The sequence below is a fragment of the Callithrix jacchus genome, chromosome 7 (assembly GCF_049354715.1).
Source record: "Callithrix jacchus isolate 240 chromosome 7, calJac240_pri, whole genome shotgun sequence".
NCBI classification, from domain to species: domain Eukaryota; kingdom Metazoa; phylum Chordata; class Mammalia; order Primates; family Cebidae; genus Callithrix; species Callithrix jacchus.
Window position 1 is genome coordinate 130,132,003 of NC_133508.1, and position 20,781 is coordinate 130,152,783.

The 20,781-nt window shown below is 43.4% G+C and overlaps 1 protein-coding gene, 1 long non-coding RNA gene and 1 pseudogene across 3 annotated transcripts in view; 1 reads left to right on the plus strand and 2 right to left on the minus strand.

The window, feature by feature from the left end:
• The window catches only part of RPAP2 (RNA polymerase II associated protein 2), a 152,794-nt gene that overhangs the window by 103,140 nt on the left and 28,873 nt on the right, over window positions 1-20,781 (plus strand). The window lies entirely within an intron of this gene.
• The window catches only part of LOC144577048 (uncharacterized), a 66,811-nt gene that overhangs the window by 45,658 nt on the left and 372 nt on the right, over window positions 1-20,781 (minus strand). The window contains exon 2 of the long non-coding RNA XR_013520267.1: window positions 3,215-3,287. This is a non-coding gene — a long non-coding RNA (uncharacterized LOC144577048). The remainder of the gene's footprint in view (window positions 1-3,214; window positions 3,288-20,781) is intronic.
• Window positions 15,551-20,738, minus strand: LOC100386759 (protein arginine N-methyltransferase 5 pseudogene; annotated as a pseudogene). Its single transcript, XR_013520266.1, has one exon. The product of XR_013520266.1 is annotated as a protein arginine N-methyltransferase 5 pseudogene (transcript).

Sequence of the window (20,781 nt, forward strand, 5' to 3'; positions counted from 1 at the left end):
TAAAAATACAAAAATTAGCTGGGTGTGGTGGTACACTCCTGTAATCCCAGCTACTCAGGAGGCCAAGGCAGGAGAATCACTTGAACCCAGGAGGCAGAGGTTGCAGTGAGCTGAGATGGCACCACTGCACTCCAGCCTGGGCGACAGAGCAAGACTCTCAAAAAAAAAAAAAAGAAAGAAAAGGCTTAGGAAAAGAAAAGGCTTAAAGGCTTGCATGGTGGCTCATGACTGTAATCCCAGTACTTTGGGAGGCTGAGGTGGGCAGATCATGGGAGTTCTAGACCAGCTTGATCAACACAGTAAAATGCCACCTCTTCTAAAAATACAGAAGTTAGCTGGGCATGGTGGCACATGCCTGTAATCCCAGCTACTTGGGAAGGTGAGGCAAGATATTTGTTTGAATCCAGGAGGTGGAGGTTCCAGTGAGCTGAGATCACACCACCACACTCCAGCCTGGGTGACAGAGTGAGACTCCATCTCAAAAAAAAAAAAAAAACTTCTAGCTGCCTCAGCCTACCTGAACTACTGAACTACTCCAATACCCCTCTCTCTCTCTCTCTCTCTCTCTCTCTCTCTACTACTCCAATACCCCCCTCTCTCTCTCTCTCTCTCTCCCCTCCTCTCTCTCTCTCTCTCTCTACTACTCCAATACCCCTCTCTCTCTCTCTCTCTCTCTCTCTCTCTACTACTCCAATACCCCTCTCTCTCTCTCTCTCTCTCTCTCTCTCCCCTCCTCTCTCTCTCTCTCTCTCTCTCTCTACTACTCCAATACACCTCTCTCTCTCTCTCTCTCTCTCTCTACTACTCCAATACACCTCTCTCTCTCTCTCTCTCTCCCCCCTCCTCTCTCTCTCTCTCTCCTCTCTCGCTTGCTCGCTTTCTCTCTCTCTCTCCCTCTCTCTTTTTCAACTCAGTGAGAGGATTGTACTCTGCTAGAATCTCTCTCCTTGCTCCATGGTCTGAAATGTGCCTCCAGGTAGAAACCTAACTGATAACAGAGCTCACTTCATTTGTTTTGCCTTTCTCAAGAATCACAGTTCGGTGCTACTTCTAACAAAATATCAGAAAACAGCTGTTTCATACATCTTGTCCAGCTTCTTCTTCTTTACATTGGCAGAATAAATGTTGTCCCTATTACTTCATAATGAATTAAAGCCAAAGGTCATTTATGCTTTCTAAAAAATTATTGGCCAGGCACAGTGGCTCACACCTGTAATCCTAGCACTTTGGGAGGCTGAGGTGGGAGGATTGCCTGAGCTCAGGAGTTCAAGACCAGCCTGGGCAACTCAGTGAAACCCTGTCTCTATTAAAAATACAAAAAATTAGACAGGCAGGGCAGTGTGTGCCTGTAATTCCAGCTACTTGGGAGGCTGAGGGAGGAGAATTGCTTGAACCCGGGAGGTGAAGGTTGCAGTGAGCCAAGATTGTTGCAGTGAGCCAAGATTGTTCTACTGCACTTCAACCTGGGCAACAGAGCGAGACTCCGTCTCCAAAGGAAAAAAAATTATTTACTTTGGGAGGCTGAGGTGGGTGGATCACTTGAATCACTTGAACCCAAGAGGCAGAGGTTACAGTAAGCCGAAATAGCCCCACTGCACTCCAGCCTAGGTGACAGAACAAGACTCCATCTCAAAAAAAAAAAAACTGACAAATTTTGGGAGGTTGTATGGAGCAAACATATGTTCAGTCTACCACATTTAAGTGGAAATCCGCTTCATTTTTTTTGTTGTTGGGGGACCGGGTCTTATTCCGTCACCCAAATTGGAGCGCAGTGGTACAATCACAGCTCACTGTAGCCTCAACTTCCCAGGGCTCAAGCCGTCCTCCGAGCTCATCCTCAGTAGCTGGGACTACAGGTGTGCACCACCATGCCTGGCTAATTTTTTGTATTTCTTGTAAAGAAAGGGTCTCACTTTGTTGCCCAGGCTAGTCTTGAACTCCTGGGCTCAAGTGATCTTCCCACCTCAGCCTCCCCAAGTGCTGAGATTACAGATGTCAGCCACTGCACCCAGCCTATTTCAATTTTTAAAATTATAAGACACAATAGGGCTGGTCACAGTGGCTCATGCCTATAATCCCAGCACTTTGGGAAGCCAAGGCAGGCAGATCACCTGAGGTCAGGAGATCAAGACCATCCTGGCTAACACAGTGAAAACCCATCTCTATTAAAAACACAAAAAATTAGCCAGGTGTGGTGGCATCTGCCTCTAATCCCAGCTACCTAGGAGCTGAGGCAGGAGAATTGCTGGAACCTGGGAGGCGGAGGTTGAGTGAGCCAAGATCATGCCATTGCACTCCAGCGTGGGCAATGAGAGTGAAACTCTATCTCAAAAAAAAAAAAAAAAAAAAGACACCCACAAAAACAAAACCACATAATAGTTTTCAAATTAGTAATTATTCCAAAACAGAGGAATAAAATTGTTTTCAACTTTTTGCCAAGGTGTCTATGTTCATCTCGGTAAGGATTGGCTTGAACCATAAGTCAGTTCCATGCCCAATTGTTTCCTTGACTTGCTTTCAACAGAATCTTTTGAAAAAAGAACTATGCCAAGTTTGTTCTGCCTTCTCTTCAAGCCCTATGCTTGTCATTGGTTTAACTTAAGCTGACTGTTCAGGCATTCTTACAGTAGTATGATTTGTATATGTTTTTTCTCTAAGTATAACTTTAAGTAACACCTCTGCCATTTTGGTCTCTGCTCTAATTTTATTAATAAAATGAATCCATATCCTACACATACTCTGGAAAATGTCCATTGATTTACCAGATAAGTAACCATATATTTTTTAACTTAGATGGCCTTTGCCACTATTGGACAAAGTGTCACAAGAAACAATGTTCTTAGGGACCATTCACAACCCAATAAAGTCCAATTATTTTCAGATATTCAGCACTGTATTTCCTATTTGAACTCCTTCTTCAGCTGCTGTGCCAAATCAATACTCTTGCTGACTATATTGTCCTAGCTCATACAGATTCATGAGGTATATTCTTACTGTAACTATTATGTATTAACACTTAATAGTATTACACTATTAAGTATTTACACTTACAACATTATTCTCTGTTGCACTATTGACAATATTATTCATCATTAATTTTACTCTTTGATGAACTACTTTGGAATCATGAGACATAATGCAACACAATAGTAACAACAAAAATGTAGATTTTTGTCAGGGCGCAAAGGCTTATGCTTATAATCCCAACACTTACGGAGGCTGAGGCAGGAGGATCGCTTGAGTCCAGGAGTTTGAGACCAGCCTAGGCAACATAGCAAGACCCATCTCTACAAAAAAAAAATTTTTTTTAATTAGCCATCATACCTGTAGTCCCAGCTATTCAGGATGCTGAGATGGGAGGATTAATTGAGCCTGGGAGGTTGAGGATACAGTGAGCCATGATTACACCACTGCACACTTACCTGGGTGACAGAGACACTGTCCCAAAAAAAAAAAAATAGATTTTTATGACTAAGATTTTAACACTCATAATGTGAAACATATTCAAAATAAATTATAATTGATAACTGAAATTAGCTATGATGAACTAGCCAATACAGTCCTTAGAGTAAATGTCATAAAACAATTATTAATAAAATAAAAGAATTTCTATGACAGCCTTATTCTTTTTTTTCTTTTTATCTTTTTTTAAATGAGACAGAGCCTTGCTGTGTCACCTAGGCTGGAGTACAATGGCATAATCTCGGCTCACTGTCACTGCTGCCTCCTGGGTTCAAGCAATTCTCCTGCCTCAGCCTCCTAAGTACCTGGGACTACAGGCATGCACCACCATGACTGGCTAATTTTTGTATTTTAGTAGAAACAGGGTTTCACCATGTTGGCCAGGCTGGTCTTCAACTTCTGACATTAGGTGATCCACCCACCTTGGCCTCTCAAAGTGCCGAGATTACAGGCATGAGCCACTATACCTAGCCCTTAATCTTACATTTTAAATAGTTAAGTATATGTGAACAAAACTGTTTCATTGGTCTGTCCTCTGAAACTATCAAACCAATTGCAAACTCCTTGACAGACCACCAGGGTTCTGTGGACTATCTGAAAAACCATGTTCCAGGATAGGCATTTGTATCTCTAATCAGTGGTAGTAATTACTGATTTTCAAGCCTCCAGATATAAAAGGCATTTAATGCCCATTTAATAAATGATTAGTATTGGTTTTATTCATATGTTAAGCACTATTCTAAACTCTGAGGCTATATCAGTGAAAAGACATTGTTTCTACCTGAAGGTATTTCCTATCTACTGGTGAAAAGCATACAATACAAGGAAACACAAGTTAAAAAAATGTTAGTAATATAAAGTACTATGTTTGAATGTCCCCTCAAAACTTATGTTTTCGAGGTGGGTGGATCACTTGAGCTCAGGCATTTGAGACCACCCTGGCCACCATGGTGAAACCCGGTCTCTACTAAAAATATAAAAATTAGCAGGGTGTGATGGCAGACACCTATAGTCCCAGCTACTCAGGAGGCTGAGGCAGGGGAATCACTCAAGCCCAGGAGGTTGCTGCGAGCCAAGATTGAGCCACTGCACTCCAGCCTGAGTGACAAAGCAAGACTGTCTTAAAAAAAAAAAACAAAGAAACACCCAAATCTCATATTGAAACTTAACTGCCATTGTAATGGCATTAAGAGGTGAGACCTTTAAGAAATGATAACATTATGAGGGCTCTGCCCTCATTAATAGATTGATGCCATTATCACAAAAGAAGTTATCATGGGAGCTTGGCCCCCCTTTTTCTCTCTGTCTCAAACACTGGTTTGCCCTTCCATCTTCCATGGAATAATATAACATGAATGCCCTCACCAGATGCCAGCACCTTGATACTGAATTTCCCAGGTTCCAGAATGGTGAGAAATAAATTTCTTTTTTTATAAATCATAGTCTTTGGTATTTTCTTATAGCAACACAAAACAGACTAAGACATAAAAGGAAATAGCATAATGATATGTGACTTGAAGAGGGCAAGAGGTATTTTAGATGGTTGCTCAAGGAAAACCTTCTGATAAGGTGACATTTGAGAGTAGAGAGCAGAGTGATGAGAAGTAGGCAAACATTGAGGAGCTAAGACCATTCTAGGTAGAAGGCCAGTATATGCAGAAGCCTTGAGGCAATAGTAATGATTTGGCCTTTTGGAAGAACTGAGAGAAAGCTAAGGTACCTAAAAGCAGAATGAGCAAGAGGAATGATGGAATGAAAAGAGGCTGGGAGTACAGCCAAAGGCTAGATTAGCAGAGACTTGTGGGCTGTGGTGAGGACTTTGGGAAGCTACTAGAAGACTTATAAGCAGGGGAGTGATGGGGGCTAATTTACCTTCATAAAAGCCCACTGGGGCCAGGCACGGTGGCTCATGCCTGTAATCCCAGAACTTTGGGAGGCTGAGGCAGGTGGATCACAAGGTCAGGAGATGGAGACCATCCTGGCCAACATGGTGATACACTGTCTCTACTAAAATACAAAAAAATTAGCTGGGTGTGGTAGAGCATGCCTGTAGTCCCAGCTACTTGGGAGACTGAGGCAGGAGAATTGCTTGAACCCAGGAGGTGGAGATTGCAGTGAGCTGAGATCGTGCCACTGTACTACAGGCTGGGTGACAGTGTGAGACTCCATCTCAAAAAAAAAAAAAGGAGGGAGGACTCAAGATGGCGCTGTGAGAACAACCCAGGATTGGAGCTCTTCTCGTTGAATCCGCAAATGGTGAGTCAGAGCGGCATTTCCAGACTGATCTTTGTTGCCCACAGAACGGGGAAACTCCCAAGTATAAAAAAGACACAGGACGCCAGGCAGTAGGTCTGCCTGGCGAAGCCGGCAGCCGGGGCGGCAGCGGCCGGCCCTACCCAGCAATCCCCACAGGGCGCGCTTGTCCGGGTGCCATGTTGAACCAGCAACCTGAGACTTGAGAGGGCTGGACTTGAGACTGAGCGAGACTTGGACAGTAGGCCAGCCCAGGGGATTGCAGGGATTGGGATACCCAGTGGGACGAACAAGACCGCGATTTCAAACTATCCCAAGCAGACGGTCCGAGAAGCTCTGTGGGGGAGGGGCGTCCACCACTACTGAGGCAACCCGCCCCAACTGAGATACACGCCCACTGCTGACCCAGCCAGCCGTTGCCGAGGCAACCCGCCCCAACTGAGATACACGCCCATTGCTGATGCAGCCAGCCGTTGCCGAGGCAACCCGTCCCTACTGAGATACACGCCCACTGCTGACGCAGCCTGCCATTGCTGAGGCAACACGCTACAATGAAGACACTCCGCCGCAGGGCGTGGCAGAGACCACAGCAGAGCCGGCAGGAACAGCGCGAATCACACAACAGCAGGGCGGAGCCTCGGCAGCCAAACAGTGGCTAGTCTGCCTTCTAGCTGGGCAGGACACCTGATCGGACATCCAAAAATAAAGCCCAAACCCCTCAACACAGAGCATTTGAGAAAAAAAAAAAAAAAAAAAAAAAGGGGTTTTTAATGAGCTCTGTTGCAGCAGAATAAAACATAGCAGCCTAACAGCCCTGAATGAACAACAGAGTGCACAGCTCAGCAATTAAACCCCTATAAAGTACAAACTGTCTCCTCAAGCAGCTCCCTGACCCCTCTATATCCAAAAGACTGACATTAGGCAGGCATCATCCTGGGACAAAGAGAGCAGAAAAAGAAACTGGTAGCATCCCTCGCTGTGCCACAGCTACTAGAGGTGCACCCCAGACAAGCAGGGTCTGGAGCGGACCTCAGCAGTCGTACAGCGAAGGGGCTAGACTGGTAGAAGGAAAACCAAGCAACAGAAATACTTCATCATCAACATTCTGGGTGTCCACTCAGAGACCCAAACGAAAAGTCAGCAACTACGCAGACGACCAGCGGACAAATCCACAAAGATGGGAAGAAACCAGCGCAAAAAGGAGGAAAACACCCGAAACCAGAACACCTCGCCTCCTAGAAAGGACCAAAACTCCTCACCAGCAAGGGAGCAAAGCTGGACGGAGAATGACTGTGACGAAATGACGGAATTAGACTTCAGAAGATGGATAATGAGAAACTTTTGTGAGCTAAAAGATCATGTATTAAATCAATGCAAAGAAACTAAGAACCTTGAAAAAAGATTTGAAAAAAGATTCGAGGAAATGATAACAAGAATGGATACCTTAGAGAGGAATATGAATGAACTAAAGGAGCTGAAAAACACAATACGAGAACTTCGCGAAGCAAACACAAGTTTCAATAGCCGAATTGACCAAGCAGAAGAAAGAATATCTGAAGTCGAAGACCAACTCAATGAAATAAAACGAGAAACCAAGATCAGAGAAAAAAGCGCAAAAAGGAATGAACAAAGTCTCCAAGAAATGTGGGACTATGTGAAAAGACCTAACCTACGTTTGATAGGTGTACCAGAAGGGGACGAAGAGAATGAATCCAAGCTGGAAAATACTCTTCAGGACATCATCCAGGAAAATTTCCCCCACCTAGCAAGACAAGCCAACACTCAATTGCAGGAAATACAGAGAACACCACAAAGATATTCCTCAAGAAGAGCAACCCCAAGGCACATAATCGTCAGATTCAACAGGGTTGAAATAAAGGAGAGAATACTAAGGGCAGCCAGAGAGAAAGGTCGGGTCACCCACAAAGGGAAGCCCATCAGACTCCCAGCAGATCTCTCGGCAGAAACACTACAAGCCAGAAGAGAGTGGGGGCCAATATTCAACATTCTTAAAGAAAAGAACTTTCAACCCAGAATTTCATATCCAGCCAAACTGAGCTTCAGAAGTGAAGGAAGAATAAAATCCTTTGCGAACAAGCAAGTACTCAGAGATTTTGTCACCACCAGGCCTGCTTTACAAGAGCTCCTAAAAGAGGCACTACACATAGAAAGGATCAATCAGTACCAGCCATTCCAAAATCACACTGAATGCTAAAGAGCTTCAACATAATGAAGAATCTACAACAACTAACAGGCAAAACAGCCACTTAGCATCAAAATGGCAGTATCAAATTCACACATAACAATATTAACCCTAAATGTAAATGGACTAAATGCACCAATCAAAAGACACAGACTGGCAAATTGGATAAAAATCCAAAACCCATCAGTGTGCTGTATCCAGGAAACCCATCTCACAGGCAAGGATACACAAAGGCTCAAAATAAAGGGATGGAGGAAGATTTACCAAGCTAATGGAAAGCAAAAAAAAAGCAGGAGTTGCAATTCTCATCTCTGATAAAATAGACTTTAAAGCAACAAAGATCAAAAGAGACAAAGAAGGCCATTACATAATGGTAAAAGGATCGATACAACAAGAAGAGCTAACGATCCTAAACATATATGGACCCAACACAGGAGCACCCAGATACATAAGGCAAGTTCTTAATGACTTACAAAAGGACTTAGACTCCCACACAATAATAGTGGGAGACTTTAACACTCCACTGTCAATACTAGACAGATCAACCAGACAGAAAATCAACAAGGATATCCAGGGCTTGAACTCAGACCTGGAGCAAGCAAACCTGGTGGACATTTACAGAACTCTCCACCCCAAATCCACAGAATACACATTCTTCTCAGCACCACATCACACCTACTCTAAAATTGACCACATAATTGGAAGTAAAGCACTGCTCAACAAATGCAAAACAACTGAAATCATAACAAACAGCCTCTCAGACCATAGTGCAATCAAGTTAGAACTCAGAATTCAGAAACCGACCCAGAACCGCACAGCTTCATGGAAACTGAACAACTGGCTCTTGAATGTTGACTGGGTAAACAACGAAATGAAGGCAGAAATAAAGAAGTTCTTCGAAACCAATGAGAACGAAGACACAACGTGCCAGAACCTCTGGGACACATTTAAAGCAGTCTCTAGAGGAAAGTATATAGCAATAAGTGCCCATATGAGGAGAATGGAGAGATCCAAAATTGACACCCTATCGTCAAAATTGAAAGAGCTAGAGGAGCAAGATCAAAAAAACTCAAAACCCAGCAGAAGACAAGAAATTACTAAGATCAGAGCTGAGCTGAAGGAGATTGAGACACGAAAAACCCTTCAAAAAATCAATAAATCCAAGAGCTGGTTTTTTTAAAAGATAAACAAAATAGACAGACCGCTAGCCAGATTGATTAAAAATAAAAGAGAGAACAACCAAATAGATGCAATAAAAAATGATAAAGGGGAAATCACCACAGATTCCACAGAAATTCAAACCATCATCAGAGAATATTACAAACAACTATATGCGCATAAACTAGTAAACCTGGAAGAAATGGATGAATTCCTGGACTCCTGTGTCCTCCCAAGCCTAAACCAGGAGGAAGCTGAAACTATGAATAGACCAATAACAAGGTCTGAAATCGAGGCAGCAATTAAGAGCCTACCTCACAAAAAAAAGCCCAGGTCCAGACGGGTTCACAGCCGAATTCTACCAGACACACAAGGAGGAGCTGGTACCATTCCTTCTAAAACTATTTCAAACAATCCAAAAAGAGGGAATCCTTCCCAAATCATTTTATGAGACCAACATCATCCTGATACCAAAACCCGGCAGAGACCCAACGAGAAAAGAAAACTTCAGGCCAATATCCATGATGAACATAGATGCAAAAATCTTCAATAAAATATTGGCAAGCCGATTGCAACAGCAAATCAAAAAACTTATTCATCATGATCAAGTAGGATTCATCCCGGGGATGCAAGGCTGGTTCAACATACGCAAGTCTATCAACGTAATTCACCACATAAACAGAACCAAAAACAAAAACCACATGATTATCTCAATTGACGCAGAGAAGGCATTTGACAAAATTCAACAGCCCTTTATGCTAAAAACCCTCAATAAACTCGGTATCGATGGAACGTATCTCAAAGTAATAAAAGCTATTTATGACAAACCAACAGCCAATATCATACTGAATGGGCAAAAACTGGAAGCATTCCCTTTGAAATCTGGCACTAGACAAGGATGCCCTCTCTCACCACTCCTATTCAATATAGTACTGGAAGTTCTAGCCAGAGCAATCAGGCAAGGAAAAGAAATAAAGGGTATTCAAATAGGAAAGGTGGAAGCCAAATTGTCTCTATTTGCAGACGACATGATAGTATACCTAGAAGACCCCACTGCCTCAGCCCAAAAACTCCTGAAACTGATAAACAACTTCAGCAAAGTCTCAGGATATAAAATCAATGTGCAAAAATCACAAGCATTCGTCTACACCAATAACAGACTTAAAGAAAGCCAAATCAAGAGCGAACTGCCATTCGCAATTGCTACAAAAAGAATAAAATACCTTGGAATACAACTCACAAGGAACGTAAGGGACCTCTTCAAGGAGAACTACAAACCACTGCTCAACGAAATCAGAGAGGACACAAACAGATGGAGAAACATTCCATGTTCATGGTTAGGAAGAATTAATATCATGAAAATGGCTATACTGCCCAAAGTAATTTACAGAATCAACGCTATCCCCATCAAGCTACCATTGACTTTCTTCACAGAACTGGAAAAAACCACCATGAACTTCATATGGAACCAAAAGAGAGCCCGCATAGCCAAGTCAATTCTAAGCAAAAAGAACACAGCGGGGGGCATCACACTACCGGATTTCAAACTATACTACAAGGCTACAGTAATCAAAACAGCATGGTACTGGTACCAAAACAGAGATATAGACCAATGGAACAAAACAGAGGCACCGGAGGCAACACAACATACATACAACTATACAATCTTTGATAAACCTGACAAAAACAAGCAATGGGGCAAGGATTCCATGTTTAACAAATGGTGTTGGGAAAACTGGCTAGCCATGTGCAGAAAGCAGAAACTGGACCCCTTCCTGACACCTTACACTAAAATTAACTCCAGATGGATTAAAGACTTAAACATAAGATCTGGCACCATAAAAACCCTAGAAGGAAATCTAGGCAAAACTATCCAGGACATAGGAGTAGGCAAGGACTTCATGAACAAAACACCAAAAGCATTGGCAACAAAAGCCAAAATAGACAAATGGGACCTAATCAAACTCCACAGCTTCTGCACGGCAAAAGAAACAGTCACTAGAGTGGATTGGCAACCAACAGAATGGGAAAAAATTTTCGCAGTCTACCCATCTGACAAAGGGCTGATATCCAGAATTTACAAAGAACTCAAGCAGATTTACAGGAAAAAAACAAACAAGCCCATCCAAAAGTGGGCAAAGGATATGAACAGATACTTTACGAAAGAAGACATATATGAGGCCAACAATCATATGAAAAAATGCTCATCGTCACTGGTCATCAGAGAGATGCAAATCAAAACCACATTGAGATACCATCTCACGCCAGTTAGAATGGCGATCATTAAAAAATCTGGAGACAACAGATGCTGGAGAGGATGTGGAGAAAAAGGAACACTTTTACACTGTTGGTGGGAGTGTAAATTAGTTCAACCATTGTGGAAGACAGTGTGGCGATTCCTCAAGGCCTTAGAAATAGAAATTCCATTTGACCCAGCAATCCCATTACTGGGTATATATCCAAAAGACTATAAATCGTTCTACTATAAGGACACATGTACACGAATGTTCATTGCAGCACTGTTTACAATAGCAAAGACCTGGAATCAACCCAAATGCCCATTGATAATAGACTGGATTGGAAAAATGTGGCACATATACACCATGGAATATTATGCAGCAATCAGAAATGATGAGTTCGTGTCGTTTGTAGGGACATGGATGAATCTGGAGAACATCATCCTCAGCAAACTGACACAAGAACAGAAAATGAAACACCGCATATTCTCACTCATAGGTGGGTGATGAAAAATGAGAACACATGGACACAGAAAGGGGAGTACTAAACACTGGGGTCTATTGGGGGGAAAAGGGGAGGGCCAGTGGGAGGGGGAGGTGGGGAGGGATAGCCTGGGGAGAAATGCCAAATGTGGGTGAAGGGGAGAAGAAAAGAAAAGCACACTGTCATGTGAGTACCTACGCAACTGTCTTGCATGCTCTGCTCATGTACCCCAAAACCTATAATCCAATAAAAAATTAAAAAAAAAAAAAAGCCTGATTGCATCAGTGGAAGGAAAGGAACTAATATTTATAAAGGATGTTCATCTTTAGCACTTTGCATATATATACATATATATATATTTGTGTGTGTGTGTGTGTGTGTGTATATATATATATATACATTTTTTTTTTGAGATGGAGTCTCTTTCTGTTGCCTGGGCTCAGTGGACCATGATCTTGGCTCACTGAAACCTCTGCTTCCTGGGTTCAAGCAATTCTTCTGCCTCAGTCTCCCAAGTAGTTGGGATTACAGACACATGCCACCATACCTGGCTAATTTTTATATTTTTAGTAGAGATGAGGTTTCATCATGTTGGGCAGGCTGGTCTTGAACTCCTGACCTCAAGTGATCCACCTGGCTTTGCCTCCCAAAGTGCAAGGATTACAGTCATGGACCACCCCACCTGGCCACACTTCACATATTTTTTCTTATTTAACTCTCAGCATTGCCATCTCCATTTTACAGATGAGAAAATTGAGGATGAGGATGTAAAGTACCTTGCCCAAGGTCACACATGGAGTAGCAGAGCTGAGGTTCAAGCCCAGTTCTGTGAGAGTTCCTTTTTTTTTTTTTTTTGAGACAGAGTCTCTGCTGCCCAGGCTGGAGTACAGTGGTGTGATCTTGGCTCACTGCAACCTCCACCTCCCAGATTCGAGTAATCCTCCCACCTCAGCCTCCTGAGTAGCTGAGATCACAGGTATGCACCATCACACCCAGCTAATTTTTGTATTTTTAGTAAAGATGGGGTTTTGCCATGTTGGCCAAGCTGGTTTCAAACTCCTGACCTCAAGTGATCTTCCCACCTTGGCCTCCCAAACTGCTGGGATTACAGGCATGAGCCACCATGCCTGGCCTCCATGTACAAGTTCTTATGCACTGTGTACACTGATGATCAGGCAGATATAATGTGGTCAATACCTACCAATTCCCTAGATCCTTTAGGAGCACCTGAAAAAGATCTGTGTCCAGCAGCTTCTGAATAGAGACACCTAAAGGCCTTCAGCCCCTGGGGAGATAGTGAGTGACAGATTTGATGTACAGACCTTCAGATATGGTGACCCTTTTCACTTCCAAATGCCCTCAAAGGGGTGCTGAAGTCCCAGAATATATGCCAGCAAGAGTTAGTCTCCTGGGTTCTGGAGGAGCCAACAAAAACCACTTTTTGGATGTCTGACTCAGCCAAGCTTTCCTCTAATCTTCCTCAGGCAGCTGTGTCCTTCTTTTTCTCTTGGTCCCTCCTGAGCAGTGGTTGCTGTGTCATTTCAGGACCTGCCAGCCAGAGTCCACTATGGAATAGAGTCAAATCATCTCTGCAGGCCCAACAGCCTGATGTCCCAGTCTTTTGATATATGCTTTGGGTGCTTCTTGGCTGTTGTGAGCACTATGAGATTGAGGAAGACACTGCAGAACAGGGGCCAGGGATTAAGGGGTTGCTGGAATATGGAGCTAGGTACAGGGGCAAGACTGATTCACAGGGGATGCCAGTCCTTCAGTCTATAAATGTTTACTGACACTACTTAGGTTGTTTGGTTTCTGAGGGCAGGGATGGCAGGCCTGAAAGAAGCACTGATATAAATAATAATAACAGCTATTTTTTATCCAGACTATCTATATGTCAGAGGCCATACATATAACCTGTTGTATAACCCTCCAACAACTCTGAAAAAGAGCTATTAATAGCTGTATTTTATAGGTTATAAAATTAGACATAAAAAAACTAAAGCTCAGAGAGGCTGTCCAAAATCATTGATGGACAGAGTTGGGATTTGAACTCGATCCCAGGTCTGTTTATCTGAAGCCTGTGTTAAACTGCCTAGGAGATATAAATTCCATCCCAACACCAAAGAGCTCACAATCCTTGTCTGCTCTTTGTTTACTCAACTCAGCATGTTCTCTTGTCACCTCTAGGCATACTGAAATACTAGCAGTTCTTGCATGCATTATATTATCTGTTACCTCCAAGCTTTGTACCTTTGTTTCCTATGCCCAGAATGTCTTCTACTCCTCTTTTCCTGTTAACTCCTTTCTCTCTTTCAGGTCTCAGCTTGACTGTGACCTGGTTCTCCAGTTCTGGGTGCTTCACACCCCTGCTGTGTAGGGGGCATTTGCTGGTTACCTCCCCACTTCTATTTCCCTTCTTCTCTCTTTCTCTTTTTTTTTGAGATGGAGTTTTGCTCCTCTCACCCAGGCTGGAATGCAGTGGCGTGATCTTATCTCACTGCAACCTCTGCCTCCTGGGTTCAAACGATTCTCCTGTCTCAGCCTCCTGAGTAGCTGAGATTACAGGTGCCTGCCACCAAGCCCAGCTAATTTTTGTATTTTTAGTAGAGACGGGATTTCACCATGTTGGCCAGGCTAGTCTCGAGCTCTGATCTTAGGTGATCTGCCCGCCTTGGCCTACCAAAATGCTGGGATTACAGGTGTGAGCCACCGTGCCTGGCTATAAGTGTCTTTTTTTAAATTTAAATTTTAACTAGAGACAGGGTCTTGCTGAGTTGCCCAGGCTGGTCTCTAACTCCTTGACTCAAGCAATCCTCGTGGCTCGGCCTCCCAAAGTGCTGGGATTACAGGTGTGAGCCACCACATCTAGCCATGGCCTGTATTCTTGAAAATGACTAAGTGTGGCGGTTTTAAATATTCTCATTACAAAAACAAATGATAAGTATGTGAGGTAATAAGTATGCTAATTAGCTCGATTTTGCCATTTCACAATGTATATCAAAAGATCACACTGTACATCATAAAAAAAGTCAACTTTCTTTCCTAATAAATTGGACTTTCATGTGCATCATGGTAACTTTTATTGTTTTACTCTATTGATTGTGGATTTTCTATTTTATTTTACTGATCTATTTCTCTCTCTCTCTCTCTTTTTTTTAAGAATGAAAGAAAGAAAGAGGAAGAGAAAGAGGGAGAGAGAACAGAAATCTTGCTCTATTGCCCAGGCTAGAATGCAGTCTAAAAATGGATATTAAAAACCTCTTTTATGCCAATAAGTGTGCTTAACAGTGAAGACAGGAAGGAATAAGGGAGGAAGATAACAAACAAGCCAACCAATATTTCATTTAAACCTGTGAAATGCTATGCAATTGCTGAGGAGTGATTTACTTCCAATTTTGTGGTTACTTTTAGAATAGGTGTGATGTGATACTGAGAAAAATGTATGTTTCATGGATTTGGGGTGGACAGTTCTGTAAATGTTTATTAAGTTTACTTGTTCCAGGTCTGAGTTCAAGTCTTGGATATCCTTATTAATTTTCTGTCCCATTGATCTGTCTAATATTGACAATATAGTGTTAAAGTCTCCCACTATTATTGTGTGGGAGTCTAAGTCTCTTTGTAAGTCATTAAGAACTTGCCTTATGTATCTGGGTGCTCCTGTATTGGGTACATATATATTTAAGATCGTTAAGTCTTCTTGTTGCATTGATTCTTTTACCGTTATGTAATGTTCTTTGTCTCTTTTGGTCTTTGTTGCTTTTTTTTTTTTTAAGTGCAGGAAAGGGCTATAACTTTATTTCTATTTCCTCTTACACAAAACCATCAAAACAAGAACAGAGAAGGGCTGAAATTCTGTTCAAATCCCATGTTCTCAGGGATATTCCAGGGAGCTCTTGAGGCTGTGCATAGCTTCAAATCCAATACTAATTCCTCACCCCCTGGCCTGAAGTCTTCAGATTGGTGGCTTGAGTCCTGCAATTAATTATAATCCCTTGCCCACCTTGATGTAAGGCAGGAAAGCAGATTGAAACACTTCTCTCTAATGGGCAAGGGGAATCACAGCCCATAGATGTACTGCACCTTCTGTGCTACAGGAGCAGAACCTGAAGCTGCTTCCAAGGCTCTGGGCACTTGCATGCAGGGCTAGAGGCCAATGGTATATGAGCAGCCTGTGGGGTTGTGAATAGCAGAACAAATGGGTGTTGTCACAGCCCACTCATACCACACCTTCTTGGAATTGGTGCATTGCCAGAAACGCACACAGATGGTCTGGCCTTCATGCACCGTTATGGGCTGCTTAATAGGGAAGAGAATGGGAAACCATGAGAACATTCCAGGAGAGTGAGTCTCTGGATGGATACTCAGAGTGATGTCCTGATAAAGCACAGTTTCAAAGTAGCCAGCAAAGCCATGCAGTACTGTGTTCACTTCCACAGGAAACTCCAAGGTACAATAGCGGTTGTTGTCAATCATAGGATCTCTGTTGGGATGGCTGAAGGTGAAACAGGGCTGGGGTGCAGATAGCTGGTGAAAGTTGTGCAGCCATACCACATAAGGCATCTCAAACTGTGCCTCAGGGTCATGATCCTTCTCCCTATAGGCTCGGACCTCATTGTACAGTTTGGAGGAGGAGATGGGAGCCAGGAAGGAAGTATACTCCCCAGGGATGCTCACACCATCATCTTTTAGGAAGTGCTGGGCTCCATCCAGGCATTCAGGTGACAACTCACTGTCAGCAAATGAGCCCAGAAGTTCACTGACAATGATGTCTGCTTTTTCTGGAGCCACCCATTCCCTCATGTCTGATGAGACTACAGTCACCTGGCTTCCCCATTCTTCAAACTGCCAGTTCTCTAGCGTCACCACAGCATTTGGGTTTTTCTCCACGGCATACAGCTTTATCCGCTGGTCAGCCTGCTTGGCTGCCCACAGGGAAGCGTTCACCAGGGGACCCTGTCCTGCTCCCAGCACCATCAATACCTGGACATTGGTATCCTTCTCCTCTTCTGGTACTTGGTCTAGCAGACATTTATAGATGGCCTTCCGGTACTGAGAGTATTTGATGGGGTCCTTTTCAAACACTTCACATGTCTGAGATTCCAGATTGCCCATCAGTGGCTGAAGCAGAGACTGCAGATAGTCTTCATAGCCCTTAGCAAAGAGTTCATAGGCAGTAGGTGGAGGACGGTTTTGGCTTAAGTATTCCAAGTATTGGAGGTAGGAGCAGAACTCCTTCTCTGAGTGGTGGTTGGTGCCTGTGATAATGAACTGCACCTCCAACTTAAGGAGCCGGAAGATGAGCCTCTGGTGCATCTTAGAAAGAATAGGAAATCCCTTCTTATTGGTCAGGAAAATGCTGGTGGGGAGAATGGCTGCTTTGATGGGCTCCCCAAGCCAGCGATCAATGACATGATTAGATGGGAGGTCAGCCCCAATTTCAAGAGCCACTGCAATCCTCTTGCTGTAGTCACACAAAGTCTGGAAGTTGTGCCACCACATCCATGTCTTCTCCTCCCCACTGTACTCCTGTGTGTGTGTAATTGGTGCATTCTCAATTATATCATCTCTCAGGTCTTCTGGTGCCACCAATGGTACCCGCATCCAGAACATGGAAGAGTGGGGGCCAGTGTGGATGTGGTTGGTCAAAACTCTGGCCAGATTGGTGTTATCTTCCTGATTAAGGGGCAGCAGGAAAGCTGGAAGACCCAAATATGCACCAAAATTCAGCTCCTGTAACATGGGTGCCTCGGAGTTTCTGCAAATCTTCTCCACTTTTGAGTCTGGAAAAATCCATGGAGAAAGCTTTCCCACAATTAGTGTATTCCAGTCCCTTCCTGACAGCAGTAGGTCTGATCGTGTCTGGGGGCCCGGTTGATTCTTAGCAGGTTCCTGAATGAATTCCCTCTTGAAACGTGGATGGAAGACAGGCATTCAGAGGAAATCAAACCCCTGCTTGGCCACAGCCCCTAGTGTGTCAGCTATTTCAGGGACGCAATTCAGGTCCATCCCGCTGGACACGCAGCTCCCACCAGCACTCCCAACCGCCACTGCCGCCATCTTTTTCCTCGCTCTCTGGTCTTTGTTGCTTTAAAGTCTATTTTATCAGAGACGAGAATTGCAACTCCTACTTTTTTTTTTTCTCTCTCCATTTGGTTAGTAAATCTTCATCCTTTTTTTGTTTTGAGTCTTTGTGTATCCTTGCATGTGAGATGGGTCTGGATGCAGCATACCAATGGGTTTTGGCTTTTTATCCAATTTGCCTGTCTGTGTCTTTTGATTGGGGCATTTAGTCCATTTAAATTTAGGATTGATATTGATATATGTGAGTTTAATACTGCCTTTTAATGCCAGCTGGTTGTTTTGCCCATTAGTTGATGTAGATTCTTCATCATGGTGATACTCTTTACCTTTAGGTATGTTTTTGGAATGGTTGATACTGGTTCCTTTCTATGTGTAATGCTTCTTTCAAAAGCTCTTGTAAAGCAGGCCTGGTGATGATGAAATCTCTGAGTACTCGCTTTTTCACAAAAAATTTTATTTTTCCTTCCCTTATGAAGCTTAGTTTGGCTGGATATGAAATTCTGGGTTGAAAGTTCTTTTCTTTGAGGTTGTTGAATATTGGCCCCCACTCTCTTCTGGCTTGTAGGGTTTCTGCTGAGAGATCTGCTGTAAGTCTGATAGGCTTCCCTTTGTGGGTAACCTGACCTTTCTTTCTAGCTGCCCTTAGTTATTTTCTCCTTCATTTCAACCCTGGTGAATCTAACAATTATGTACCTTAGGGTTGCTTTTCTTGAGGAATATCTTCGTGGTGTTCTCTGTATTACCTGGAGTTGAGTATTATCCTGCCGTGCTAGGTTGGGAAAGTTTTCCTGGATAATATCCTGAAGAATATTTTCCAGCTTGGATTCATTCTCTTTGTCACATTCAGGTACACCTATCAAATGTAGATTAGGTCTTTTCACATAGTCCCATATTTCTTGGAGACTTTGCTCATTCCTTTTTACCCTTTTTTCTCTAAACTTGTCTTCTCATTTTATTTCATTAAGTTGGTCTTCGACCTCTGATATCCTTTCTTCTGCTTGATCAATTTGACTGCTAAAACTTGTGCATACTTTGCGAAGTTTTCGTATTGTGTTTTTCAGCTCCATTAATTCACTTATTTTCCTCTCTAAATTGTTTATCCTGGTTAGCATTTTGTCAATCCATTTTTCAAGGTTCTTAGTTTCTTTACATTGGGTTATAACATGTTCTTTTAGCTCACAGAAGTTTCTTATTATCCACCTTCTGAAGCCTGATTCTGTCAATTCATCACACTTATTCTCCATCAGGCCTTGTTCTGTTGCTGATGAGTAGCTGTGATCCCCTGTAGAAGGAGAGACATTCTGATTTCGGGTGTTTTCAGCCTTTTTGCACTAGTTTCTTCCCATCTTTGTGAATTTATCCACTTGTCATCTTTGTAATTGCTAACTTTCAGATTAGGTCTCTGAGTGGACGTCCAGCTTGTTGGTGGTGAAGTTTTTTTCTGTTTCTTAGTTTTCCTTCAGTGGATGCCCTCCCCCACAGAGCTGGACCTTCCCGGGTTCAGCTGTGCTTGCTGTGAAACTCTCAATCCTCGGTGCTTCCAATTGCTGTTTTTTTGTGGGGGTGGGACCAACTGAGCTTGATCACCTGGCTCCCTGTCTAAGAGCCTCTACTTCTTCTTTTTTTTTTTTTAGTTGAACAGTTGACTCTCTCCCAGTCGCCTGCTAAAAAGCTGCCGGAATCTGTGTAATTTCCCCTGCGGTGACCCACTGCGCTGGCTGAAACAGCAGTGTTGAGATTCGTGGTGCTTTTCTGCCCAGGAATCTCCCGGTCTGGCTCCCTGCTACCAGTGCAGAAAGGAGAAGGCAAATGGAACATGGTGCAGGAGGTTGGGGAGCAGCAGAATATTGGTACCAGGCATGGAGGGTATGGGTGAGATAATAGTTTAAGCTAGGTTGGAAAGGAGAGAATCCTGTTTGGGGGATGATAGGCTGGGAGAAGGAGGAGGGATCAACTGACTAGTGATCTCAGAGGGATTAAAAACCCGATAATGTGGCTGTGGCTGTGGCAGTGGGTGATGGATATGGAAGGGAGATGAGGGTCATTCAATATAAGGAGGGCAAGGCGTGGCCTGGGAGAGTCCTCCTCCTGCACACTGGACTCCAGGAATATGGCAGGAGACACAAAATACAGGGAAGCTGGTGTAGCCAGATGGTGTGATCCCTAAGGCGATTCCCTGGGGGAGGAAAGTAATGATCTAGAGGAGCACAGGAGTGTGTGAGAACACTGACCCTACCTGCAGGCCTAATCTGCTGACTCAGGTAGATACACAGGTGTAAGAGAATAAAAAGTCATCACTACAGATAGCTGATAGTCACACCTGTGACTGGGGGATGACCAGGACTTAGGGAGGCCAAGATGAGAAGAGAGCATTCTGTAGGAAGATGAAGGACAAAGGGGATTGATTTGCCATGGAATGAGGACAGCAGAAAGCCTTGCAGGGAAAGAGAGCAGCTGGTATTTGGGAGAGGGCACATAATAGTGTGGCATTGAGAATGTGAGAAAGAACAAATGAGAAGGGTTATATTTTGGATATTGACTGAAGATTACAGAATGTAATGTCTAGGCTGGGTGCAGTGACTCACGCCTGTAAACCCTGAACTTTGGGAGGCTGAGGCAGGAGGATCCCTTGAGACCAGGACTTCGAGACTAGCCTGGGAAACATGGTAAAACCCTGTCTACAAAAAAATTGGAAATGAGCTGGGCAGGGTGGTGCATGGCTGTAGTTCCCGCTAATTGAGAGGCTGAGGCAGAGGATTGCTTGAGCCCAGGAGTTCAAGGTTGCAGTGAGCTGTGATCATGCTAGTGCACCCCAGCCTGAGTGACAAAAAAAAATTTTTTTAAGAAAAAAGAAAAAAAGAAAGTAACAATATCTGGATGTGAGGGGTCCAAGATCCAGAGCT